The 12,843-nt window shown below is 41.4% G+C and overlaps 1 long non-coding RNA gene across 2 annotated transcripts in view; it reads left to right on the plus strand.

Annotated features, from left to right (window-relative positions):
- LOC106505849 overlaps nucleotides 1–12,843 on the plus strand; it is a 16,582-nt gene continuing 3,739 nt past the window's right edge. For both annotated transcript variants that reach the window (XR_001300667.2, XR_001300666.2), the window contains exon 1: nucleotides 1–252. This is a non-coding gene — a long non-coding RNA (uncharacterized LOC106505849). The remainder of the gene's footprint in view (nucleotides 253–12,843) is intronic.

The raw sequence follows: 12,843 nt of genomic DNA on the forward strand, positions 1-12,843 counted from the left end.
CAAAGAGGATCATAGAGACGAAAAGAAAGAGTAAACCCGGCGTCCCTCAGCCCAAGGTGCTGCAGTGCGTCTTCCGCACTTACGCAGACTAGTCACGCGAGGAAACTCCCGCCAAGCGCTGAGAGAGGCAAATACAAGGGGGAGGGGGCGGGAGGCGGAGCGAGAGGAGGAGCGGGAGGAGGAGCCCGAAGGTGAAGCCTTTGGTGAGGGTGCGTGGAGCCCAGAGGGTGTGCTGAACTGAGGTGTTGTATGGTAATTATTACTAACTCTGTTGAGTAACACTTAGTATTTCTGCAGCTTAATGGCTACAGAGAACTTTCAAAAACAGTGAATTTCATTTATGATCAGATATTACCTGGCCTGATGTTTTTAGCCCCCCTCCCTCTAATACAACGAAAGCAAAAGTGTTTTGGTGTTTTCCAAAGAATGCCAGGTTTGCTAGGAGTTCTGACACATGGCTGATTTCAGAAACGGAAGGAAAAATCGACTTGAGGACTGGGGATGGTTGTGACACATTTCAGCCTTGTGCCACAGAGGTTAACAAACTTAACTGGCAACGGTGGATCCGGGTGTTTGAAGTTGAACTCGCAAGCTTACTCATTGTATTAGCAAACACAGGGCCTTTTCCTTCACTCATGTGTGTAAGTGCGAATTTGTTGTCATGTCTCAAAATTTAAAAGGTAACAAAGGACATTCATATAGTGAAACAAACAAACAAACCATCCATCCCTAGAAGCCCTGAAGGTTGCAGGCAATGTTAAAAGTTTCTCACGATCCTGCAGAGACAGCCTATGAATGTAGAAGCAAAGATGTATATTTTTGTGAATTACCTTTTTCCCACAGTGTGCAAACAGTGCATTTTAGTCTAATTGAAGATCAGTTATATTTGTATGTAAAATGGTGTCTCTTCTTTTACCCAGCTGCATAGTGATCCATTGTTTGAAAGTACCATAATTTATTTAGCCAGTTGCATAAAAAAATTGGTATTAAAGGAGTTCCCTGGTGGCCTAGCAGTTAAGGATCCAGCATGGTCACTGCTGTGGCTGGGGTTCCATCCCTGGCCTGGGAACTTCCACATGCTGTAGGCGTGAGAGGGGTGGGGGAAAGGCATGAAATTTATTTCCAGTCTTGCTATAATTATCAATGCCACAACGAAAAGCTTCAAAAAATGATCACTAGTAGCATGAACTAGATCTCAAGGTATGCAGTTGTAATTTTGCTAATTCTAAGTTGCTGTTTTTAACAGCTGTGCCAATTTGTATTCCTACCCGAGTGCCTATTCACCTACATCATCCTGTCAAAATGTCACTTGAGATTTAAGTTCCAAGTTTGAAGCAAAAGATCCCAAACTCAAGACTTTCTGTGTCATACTCACCTGCCTCTTTTCTCTGGTTTTCCCTGATTGGGTTTGAGATCTGCCCACCCATGACTCACTTTTGGAAACTGGAAGAATGGTCTAGGCCTAGAGTAGCCTCTGTAACATTTTCTCCCAGTTAATAGGCAAAGTTAATAACATCTGGCTTTCATTCTCCTCATATTACTCCAAGTTCTAATATTCTGGCTGTTCAGCATTGATTTAAGTTCTGATTCGAATGGCGTGTTCCATTGGTGAAACCGAACTCCCGTTTCCATTACAAAAGATTTAAATTGTGCCTGGTCAGCCTCTAGACACCACCTTCAGAGCCAAGAGACAGATTTGTAGTAACATGATGAGGACAGGGGTAACAAAGATGAGGTCCAGAGCAGAAATGTGCATATCTTGGCCTAAAACTTCAAAAAGCTCTTCCACTGTAAAAGAGGTGATTGAATTTGGATAGAGAGGCAAAGACTGGTCTTTTAAAGCAAAGCAACGTATTAAAAGACAACATGTATTTATAGCTTTGACAGTCTACCTCTTCAGATAATTGAAGGGCAAAGTTAAACACTTAAAAGTTATCTTGGTGCCAAAGAGAGCCAAAGGTCCTTCCGGAGGTTATGGACCTTGTAGAAATTAAATTCCTGAAACTCAGGCTTTAATTGCCTATCAGCCAGTGTATTATCTGAAACTAATGATTTTATAAAATGCTCTGTGCTTTGAGTATGAAACTGATTTGTTTGTCGAATATAGTACGTGATCACCGTTTAACGCTGGAATGCTTTTAGTGTTCTGGGAAGACAAAGACTGCTTCCATAGAACTGTTATATTGGTCGTTTTGTTTGAATCCATCAGTTCAGTTTTGTTTTTTTTTTAAGTCATCTTTCCAAGCAATCATTCTGCTTCATTTTGTTCACCAAATTGTGACTTTACATGAATGAATGGACCCATAAATTCAGATGAAATAGGCAAACTAGCTGTGTTTGTTGTTTGCTGACTCAGTATTAGACTCTGGTAGGTCCAGAACAATGCTTCCCAAATGGGGGTCTATGAACCACAAAGCTTTCCCTAGTCAACTGCCAAATGGAAAGAGTAAGAACATCTGTTCATGTAGAGTAGCCAGAGGTCCTTTCTTGGGGAAAAAGTGGTCCTTTATTCTGAGATTGTCTTTCTCTTCCAGTGTTAAAATACCAAAATCCTTTTCCATATATGAAATAATGATCTACTATGGTGGTGTGTTTGTTTGTTTTGACACCCTTACTTGGCCAACTAAAAAGCAGTGAAAGCTATGGGTCCTCCCCAATTTTTTATTATATCTAAAAATTTTACTTGGCAGGCAAGATCTAACAGTCTAGGAATCCCTGAGCTAAAAATTTTTCTTTTCGTTCTAAAACTATAACTCTGTCATTCTATTATGAAAAAAAAAAAGCTGGAGAAATCATTTAATTATTAAATTTCATTAGTCTTTGTCACTTTAAGGAAAACGTAAGCTTCATGAGGGAAGAGATTTATGTTTTGTTCACTGCTATGTCCTCACCATACCTACCGTGGTGCCTGGCACACAGTAGGCAATAAATATCTGTTGACTGAATGGTACTAGAAGTTATGTGTGTATTTTATTAGTGATAAATGTTTTACCCTATGTCAACGTTTTTTTGTAGCTTCCCTCCCTTTATTCTCAAAACAAGATCAAAAGACATTTGTTATAAATTACTGGGTAGGTTGGTTCTTAAAGTAGTAATAGATACCTCCGCCCCTGCCTCTGGGAACTGCCTCCTGGGGGAGAAAGGCACCCCCACCCAGGGAAGGCTGGAAGCCTGGCTACAGTGCACTGGCCAGGCAAAGGATAGGCACCTGATCCAAGGAGGCCAATCAGGTTCTCCCAAGATTTTGCACTCAGACAGTGAGTCCCCTGCTTGTGGCCAGAATGGCAGTGGCCTCAGGCGCTATAGGAAAGCTGTAAATGACCATGTCAATGCAGGAGCTGAGAAAGCTGGTCTGTGTAGGAGCAGAGAAGGTTGAAGCAGATGTGCCAGAAAGGAGAAGAGGACAAATAGAATAGCAAATGGGATTCTTGTGCCCTTCCAGGTTCCTATTCTCAACTCTTTTTTGGGGGCAGGGGAGGGTACCATGACCTCTGGAAGTTCCCAGGCTAGGGGTTGAATCAGAGCTGCCGTAGCTGCAGGCCTACACCACAGCCACACAGGATCTGAGCTGTCTTTGACCTATACCATAGCTCAGGGCAACACCGTATCCTTAACCCACTGAGCAAAGCCAGGAATCGCACCTGCATCCTCTTGGATACCAGTTGTGTTTGTTAATGTTACCGCTGAGCCACTACAGGAGCTCCTATTTCCAACCCTCCTTAAAGCAGGACTGTGTTCCTATCTGTGGATTCCCTTAGATACCCTCAGAATCCTTAGAATAAATGTCTCTTTTGGTTCAGTTGTTGATGATGGTTTGTTTGTGCATGCGTTTGCTTAAGGTAGTTCATGTCCATTAATTAGAAACTAAGAACGCCAGGAAAAGTTCTAACAAAATCAACAAGAGTTATTTTAATTTTGTAGTAATGGGAATTTTATCCAGCTTAATAATTCTTTGGCTGTAGCTTTTGTTCAGAGAGGAACTTTTTCTTTCTTCCTTTTTTTTTTTTGGCCATGCCCACAGCATGCAGAAGTTCCTGGGCCAGGGATTGAACTCACACCATAGCAGTGACCCAAGCCACAGCAGCGACAACACCAGATCCTTAAGCCACTGAGCCACAAGAGAACTCCATCTTCCTTTTTTAGTTTTTTAAAAAGATATTCATACAGATATGCTCACCGGCATTTAAGCAGTGGGTTAAAGAGAAGAAAGCTCTTTGCCAATTATAAATTATTGAAAGTAAAAGAGTCAAGTGTCTCCATCCAGAGCATATGAGTGGTCTTCTTTAAAATGTTGGAAAACTTCTAAATTCTTTGCCTCAGACTGCATTTAGCCATTGTATCTAATTCTGTAAGATTGTCTTTTCTATCAAACCATTATTATTAATGGAATCCAGATGTGAAAGTTTCAGACTTTCAAAAGTTAAAAAAAAATTGTTTTTTTGACATATTAGTATTCCCAGTGGAGAGCCACTCAGTTTTTATTAATGTATTGAAAATTCAGCTGTAATGGTTATTCCTTCATTTTCTGAAATGACAGTTTCTTCAACAAAAAGAAAGTTAGTGACATTTCTCTTCATCCAATTTTAAAGTAACCTAAAAGTAAACAAATGTTTTATTTCCTTGCATGGAAATATTGAGCTTATTCAGTAACTTTAAAATACATCTGCCACTTAGACCAGGTATTTCTAGGGTCATCCATTCATTCAGCAACATTTATTGAGCATCTGCCATGGCCTGGACATTGTGCTAGGCAATAGGAATACAATATGAAAAGACAGATGTGTTCTTTCTTCTTCTAGATCTTTAGGCAGGTGCTGGAAACGGGTTATAAAACGAGTAAAAAAAAAATAAATAAATAATTACTGGAATTCCTGTTGAGGCTCAGCGGTAATGAACCCAACTAGTATCCATGAGGACACGGGTTCAATCCCTGGCCCTGGTCAGTGGGTTAAGGATCTGGAATTACCATGAGCTTCAACGTAAGTTGAAAACGTGGCTCGGATCTTGTGTTGCTATGGCTGTGGCTCCAATTCCACCCCGAGCCTGGGACCCTCCATATACCACAGGTGTGGCCCTAAAATAAATAAATTAATAAAGTAAAAATTACTAATTTCAGTTAATATTATGAAGAAATCAATGATATTATAATTCAAAAAACCACAGACATAAACTGATATAAATTTCAATTTGCTTCATTTTTTCCTGTGTGATAATGGCAATTAAAATATTTTTGTTATTAGTAAATGTGGAAAGATTTTTGGGTTTGAGCAGAACATTTTCCTTCAGGATAATGATAATTAATAACTCCAGGATGTCATCATTAGTACACTTTTCTTTGAATATTTCATGTAAAATGAGGAGCAACTGAAATCATTTAATCTTTAGTATTTTGTATCTTCCAGTGTCACTATGTAAAAGAGTATAATTCATAATCATAGTATCTATATGATATTTACATTCACAATGGACACTTTATAAGTACATCTAAGAACTATAGAACCAATGCAAAATCAAAAATAGCAATGCATCCTTTCTGAGAGAACTCAGTTACCTCTGTTAGCTCACTATCATTTATACATTATAATCTTTCATTCATGGGGAGAAAAAGTAGATACATTATTAAAGACAACAGAGTTTTAAGTTATGGGTATAAAAGAAGAATTAACATTTCCCTTTGCTGTGTTGTTTCATTTTACTGTAGGGCGGCAAGATTGTACAATAAATACAGTATGATTACAGAGGGAAGCATCAAATCAAGCTTTGAATTTTTTGGTTTTTTTTGGCCATGCCCATAGCATGAGGAAGTTCCTGGGCCAGAGACTGAACCTTTGCCACAGCAGGGATCCCCGCCACAGCAACAATACCACCAGGTCCTTAACCACAAGGCTACCAGGGAATTCCCAAGCTTTGAGTTTTGGGGGTTTTGTTTGTTTGTTTTGGCTGCATCCAAGCCATATGGAAAACTCCCGGGCCAGAGGTTGAATCCAAGCTGTAGCTGCAACCTGTGCCACAGATGCAATAACGCTGGAACTTTAACCACTGTGCCAGGCCGGGAATCAAACCTGTGCCTCCTCAGTGACTCAAGCTGCTAGTACTACCTGTACATTTTTAGAAATTTACAAAATGCACTGAGTTCCCATCGTGGCTCAGAAGTTAACAAACCTGACTGGCATCCATGAGGATGCAGTTTCAATCCCTGGCCTTGTTCAGTGGACTAAGGACCCTGCGTTGCTGTGAGCTGCGGTGTAGGTCACAGATGAGGCTTGGATCCTGAGTAGCTGTGGCTGTGGCATAGGCCGGCAGCTTCTGATTGGACCCCTAGCCTGGAAACTTCCATATGCCACGGGTACAGCCCTAAAAAAAAAGAGAAAGACTAAAAAAAGGAAAAAAAAAAAAGAAATTTACAAAATGCGGAACAATACAAAGAAGAACTAAGAATCACTTATCCTCTTCTTAATTTTTTGGTGCATTTCTTAGCAGAATTGTTTTATGAGCATTGACTCATTCATTCTTAGGGGCTTCAATATTCCAATGCAGCATCTACTTGGAGTTAGTTCTCTAACTTCCTCCGTCCACCTCACCCTCCTGTGATAATGACTACACATTGGACCTACTCCAAGTTACTCTGGAGTGACCAAGAGTCTTCCCCAGTAAAGGCTTCACCTCCATCCTTCTTATTACTCTACCTCCAGTCCAATGGACCTGTCACTTTTCACTGCCCATCCTCTTCCTCCTGCCTTTGGTTCCCTCCTTATCCGGGCTGGATTTCACAGAGGCAAGATTATAGTCACTCCCTGGCAACAATGTCACCTCCCTTCTCTGCTCTTCCTTTGTGATGCGCATCCAGCAAAACTCTAGCCATAGTTGAGCCAAACTGTGGCCTTCTTTGGATTTGTCCCTGACTAGTTAACTTTCTTGATTGTCCTTTAAATTTACCACAGACTTCCAATGAACACATTGTTGTTCACATTATTTGAATGTGCTTCTCTGTCTTATTCAGACAGATGAAGTAGTCAAATAATATGTGAGGTTATATAGGATTTTAATAATCAGTGAGCTCAAATATATAGGTAGATTGATTGCTAGAGTTTTGTTCTCTCCAGATTATTTAATCACCTGTGTCATCTGTGAAAAAATTATAAGTATCAATCATTCACCTGGCTGCAAAAACTCCCCCCCAAAACCTGAACAAATTCTTCAAAATAGAGATTTTATATAGGGGCATGTTGTCCAACCAGAGAAGAAATTAAATGACAAACCAAATTCAAAAGTTGAGCGGCCTTCCTAGTTAAAAAAAAAAGCTTAACTACTTGGGAATTAATGAATAGTCATCTAAATCTCTGTATCAAAGAAGAAATGATACAGTATCTAAAAACTCCAGAAATTAATAAAAAATGTTATTTCCATGTAAAAATAAATGGTACATAGGTAAAGAGGTATTCAGAAAATGCTGTATAATTTTATAATTCCAAAAATTATAAAGTATTTAGTCTCAGAAATGGTGTAAGAAAAACAACCAGCAAAGCAATTCCAAGAATGCGCAAAGTAGAAATATTCAAAGATACAATGGTAGTTACTAAATTAGAAAATCAGGAGTTCCCGTCACAGCACAGTGGTTAACGAATCCAACTAAGAACAATGAGGTTGCGGGTTTGATCCCTGGCCTTGCTCAGTGTGTTAAGGATCCGGCGTTGCCGTGAGCTGTGGTGTAGGTTGCAGACATGGCTCAGATTCCACGTTGCTGTGGCTCTGGCGTAGGCGGGTGGCTACAGCTCCCTAGCCTGGGAACCTCCATATGCTGCGAGAGCGGCCCAAGAAATGGCAAAAAGTTAAATAAATAAATAAATAAATAAATAAATAAATTAGAAAATCATAAAATGAAAATCAAAACATAGGAATTAGAAAGAAAAACCCAAGCTTAATCAGGAACAATGCAAAACACACAAACACACCTCTCCCCAGTTTTAGATATAACCAGACATGTGGAGTTCCCTTTGTGGTTCAACAGTAATGAGCCCAACTAGTATCCATGAGGATGTGGGTTCAATCCCTGGCCTGGCCCAGTGGGTTAAGGATCCAGCATTGCTGAGCCCCCTAGCTCCATATGCTGCTAATGCAGCACTAAAAAAAAAAAAAAAGATATAATCAGATGTGAGGAAGAACCAAATTAATTACGAGAAAATATTATATGGAACCCAGTGAAAATGCATTAGAAGTTCTACAGAAAATATATATACAAATTTCACAAAACTGACTTAGGAAGAGCCTAATAGCTCTTAACAAACCAACAAGCAGAGAAGAAGCAGGAAATATTTTTAAGAGGTAAATAGACTTTGAGTCACAGATATGGGAATGACCATGTGTTCTTATCCTTTCCTCCTCCCATCACTCCAATGAAATGATGGCAAAGGCTTAGTTATGCAAACATGGCAATGAAGAGACTGTGAGAGAGGCATCTTCACCTTAGGGATTTCAACAAATTTCTCCATCCAGTATTTTTAGTGTTTCCTTGTTAAGTTTGCTTTCCCATCCCAGGAGATTATTATATGCCTCTCCTCAAACCCTTCATGCTATCGCCAACTAATAACTGCATAAACCTTTGCTGAAAAGAGAGAGCCTTCAGAGGGGACTACATCTGCACACCGCCTTGCTCTCCTCTTCCTTGTCTCTGCTCATGAAAATGAAAAAAAGTGGCTCTCTTCCTATCAACAATGAATTCATCAACAGTATTCTCTTCCCTGAAGGACTTCGCTCTTTGGGCTGTCCTGCTTCCTGCCTCTTCAACACTTTCTACTGTGTCACTGCCATCAGCGTTTTAGGATGGTCTGTTCCATCCTAAAACTTCTTTTCATATCTCTTTCCAGCCACTGCTCTTTTTCTCTGGTCTCCTTCACAGCCAAATGTCTCCACTCGCTGCCAGCCCTTGCTCGGGTCCATTCATTCCTCAAACCATTCCAATCTGACTTCTGTCCTTACAGCTTTACTGACTCTCCCATTATTGAGGTCATCCATGACTTACCTCTTGCACATCCAGAGGGTTCATCTTATTTGACCCATCAACAGCCTTCAGTCCAACCAACCACACTCTCCTTAAAACACTGCCCTCTCACTGGTGTACTGGAGCTGGCTCATTTGGCTTACAAGAGCTGATTTTGGTACCTGTGCTCTCAACTTCAAGTTCAGTGATGCCACATTGTAGCTTGAAATTGGCCACAGTAACAGTATTTACACCATGGAAATCAGTAAATGCTTTAAATCAGCTCTCTTTTTCCTGGAGAGCTGGTTATTAAACATTTACCAGACCCCTACTTTAAACACACCCCAGGCTCATGTTATTTCCTTCTTTGTTAACTTTGTCACTTTATTGGAGCTCCTCTAAGTGATCCCTAAGTATTTGGGTGCTTTTTTGTTTGATCCTGGACCATCATTTTCACTCTCTTGTTAGGTGACCAAATTGAGTCCTGTGGCTTTAAATGCTCTTGTAATAGGGATGATCTTAGGCTCGTGACCAATATGGGCCAGGTTGTAAGCTGAAGTTGAATTCAATTAAATGACAAATAAGTAGTCTCCTTTTGAGAAAGCACCCCTGGCTTGATGCTAGCCATAATCAAAACTAAATGCCAGAGTTCCCGTTGTGGCTCAGCGGTTAACAAACCCAACTGGCATCCATAAGGATGTGAGTTCAATCCCTGGCCTTGCTCAGTGGGTTAAGGATCTGGTGTTGCTGTGAGCTGTGGTGTAGGTTGCAGATGAGGCTTGGATCCTGAGTTGCTGTGACTGTGGTGTAGGCCAGTGGCTTCAGCTCCAACTGGACCCCTAGCCTGGGAACCTCTATATGCCTCGGGTGTGGCCCTAAAAAGACAAAACAGAACAGAAACGACTAAATGCCTAACCATGGGACACCCGGTGACACATCTGATATTAGTGCCCCAAATAAACTGAAGTTATCTGTTGTAATAAAAATACAATGTTGGGCATGCAAAACAGGTCTCAATAAATGAGTGGTGACCGTATAAGTGTGGCTGGATGTTAGGGATCTCAAAGCCACAAGCAAGTTGGGAGAGTACCTCCTGGCTCACTATGCTTTATTGCTCTGTCCCTTGAACCACACCTATGACTAACTGATTAAGGAAGAAGACATTCAAGTCTGGAACACATCAGATCCCACATGATGTGCTGGTCCTCTAAGGTGGGCTCTGTAGCCCTGCAGCCCCAATCAGGAGGAGGCAGGAGGGAAGGGAACTCCTCCTAGTAGCAGAACACCAAGCAGTTCATCTGATTGTCTGCTTTGCCTGGAAAGAGCATGGCCAGAAGGACAGATCTGTTCTGACCCATTAGCAGTAACTAATGGCTCAGCCAGATCACCACTTCTCAACTGATCTTCCTGGAGAGAATTCGCCGTAAGGCCCTAAGACATCCAGTTCATATAATAAATTATCTTGTGTGCATCTAGGCAATTGAAAAATAGCCATTCAGATCATTTTCTGTATGGTTTACTTCTTCCACAAGACCCAGAGTGAGAAAGGCTGGGGTGTGCGATCAGGGACTTAGAAGGATTAGGACAAGGAGAGGTGGGGAAGAATTATATGGATAGACTCAGAAGAGGCACAGGTAAGAGGATGCCTTGTCTGTGCGCATACCCCAAGGTGCCCCCACCAAAAAGATGCTGCCAATAATCAGGTGGCTGAGCTTACTCATTCACTCCCTTTTCCCCTGGCTACTCCATTGCTTCCACAACGGCTCAAGAACCAAGTAGCCATGGTGTCAGGGATGAAGGTTTTGTGTGGCTTCCACATGGATTTCTGATGTTTAGCAGCCAGCCTGGCAACAGCAGAGACCAACGTTAATCGCGCGATATGGAGCACTCCCTGGGAGGATCAGCCCGTTTCATTACAGTACACCCTTTCCAACACGAAGGTGACAGCAGTTTGTCCTCACTGGATAAAATGCATGCTTATTCTATCGACTTGCCTTTTCCTGTCTGTGACAGTTAATTTTTTTTTTTTTCTTTTTAGGGTCACACTGTGGCCTGTGGAAGTTCCCAAGCTAGGGGTTGAATCAGAGCTGCAACTGCCGGCCGACACTACAGCCACAGCAACACCAGATCCGAGCCGTGTCTGCCACCTAATCCACAGCAACCCTGGATCCTTCATCCACTGAGCGAGGCCAGGGATCGAACCCTCATCCTCATGGATACGAGGCTGATTCTTAACCCACTGAGCCTCCATGAGAACTCCCTGTGACAGTTTAATTTTATGTCTCAAGTTGACTGGGCTAAGGGATGCCCAGATAGCTGGTGAAACATTATTTCTGGGTGTGTGTGAGGGAGTCTCCAACAGAGATAAGATGATCCTCACCAACGCAGATGGGCATCATCCAATCCTTTTAGGGCTGAATAGCACAAAAAGGCAGAGAAGAGAGAGTTTACTTTCTTGGTCCGAGCTGAGACATCTATCTTCTCCTGCCTTTTAGAGCTGTTTGTTTTTTCCCCAACCCAGGATCCAATGAAGACTGCCCATGACCCCGAGTTGCCATGGCTATTTAGTCTCCTTCATTCTAGAATGGCCAATCCTTTTCTTCAAACTCTCACGACAGCAGTATTTTTGAAACATCCAAGCCAGGTTTTTGTTAGTTTGTTTATTTGCTGTTTTGTCTTTGCAGAATGTTCCTCACTTTGGATTTGGATTAGACACAGGTTTAACATTTTTGGCAAGAATACTGCATAGGTAACGTGTCCTTCTCAGTGTGGCCCATGATGCCAGTTTTGTCCCTTTACGTTCAGTCGTTTATGTAGGGACCTTTCTCCATCATAAATGTACCCTCTGTAATTAGCAAGTAATCTGCACGATGCTGATACTTTTCAGCTCAATCAGTCATCCGATCTATTAACAATTATTTTCAGAATTCATTATTGCTGTGGTATTTGCAAAGTAAGTAATGTGGTGTTTTTATCATGAGGATGAGGGTTTGATCGCTGACCTTTGATTATGTATTTCTATTATTTCTGTATTTCTCAGTATTTTTTTTTTTTTTTTTTTTGTCCTTTCTACGGCCACATCCATGGCATATGGAGATTCCCAGGCTGGGGGTCTAATTGGAGCTGTAGCCACCGGCCTACACCACAGCCACAGCAATGCCAGATCCAAGCCTTGTCTGCAACCTATACCACAGTTCACAGCAACGCTGGATCCTTAACCCACTGAGCGAGGCCAGGGATTGAACCGGCAACCTCATGGCTCCTAGTCGGATTTGTTAACCACTGTGCCATGACAGGAATTCCTCCTTCTGTATTTATTAGTGGCCATTCTACTGTAAAGCATTTTCCATTTTTTCTTCCTTCCCTTCCTTCTTCCTTCCCTCCCTCCCTTCCTTCCTTCCTGTCTTTGTTGTGACACTACCCACTTAAGAAATTTTTTAAAAAATCAGTATGCTCTACTCCGTTCCGGTAACTGATCATACTGATACTCAGATGGTCCCTTTGTGGCCAGTGGATATTTTTTATGTGTCCCTATCAATTTACTAAGATTTTCTTCCTTTCTGTCACATTAAGATATTCTAGGCTTGCCTTAAAATTTTTACTGCCCCAGCTCCCGGAAGCAGGCTTCTTCAAGGCCTTGTTTTCTTTGTTGTGGTTGTTTGTTTCAATGGGGAATGGTTTTGAGAAACCAAAATGTAGGTATTGGTGTGCTCTTTGCTGCAGGAATGTCATTGCTTCTTGGCCCTCTCAGTGGATAAAGCTAAGAAACATATGCCTTAAAAAAATCTTAAAAACACTACATATCAGGGTTTGATTTATGGTTTTGTTGAGTGTGATAGGAACAAATTTTAAAATGTATCATGTCT

This window comes from Sus scrofa, chromosome 13, assembly GCF_000003025.6.
Source record: "Sus scrofa isolate TJ Tabasco breed Duroc chromosome 13, Sscrofa11.1, whole genome shotgun sequence".
In the NCBI taxonomy this organism is placed as follows: Eukaryota; Metazoa; Chordata; class Mammalia; order Artiodactyla; family Suidae; genus Sus; species Sus scrofa.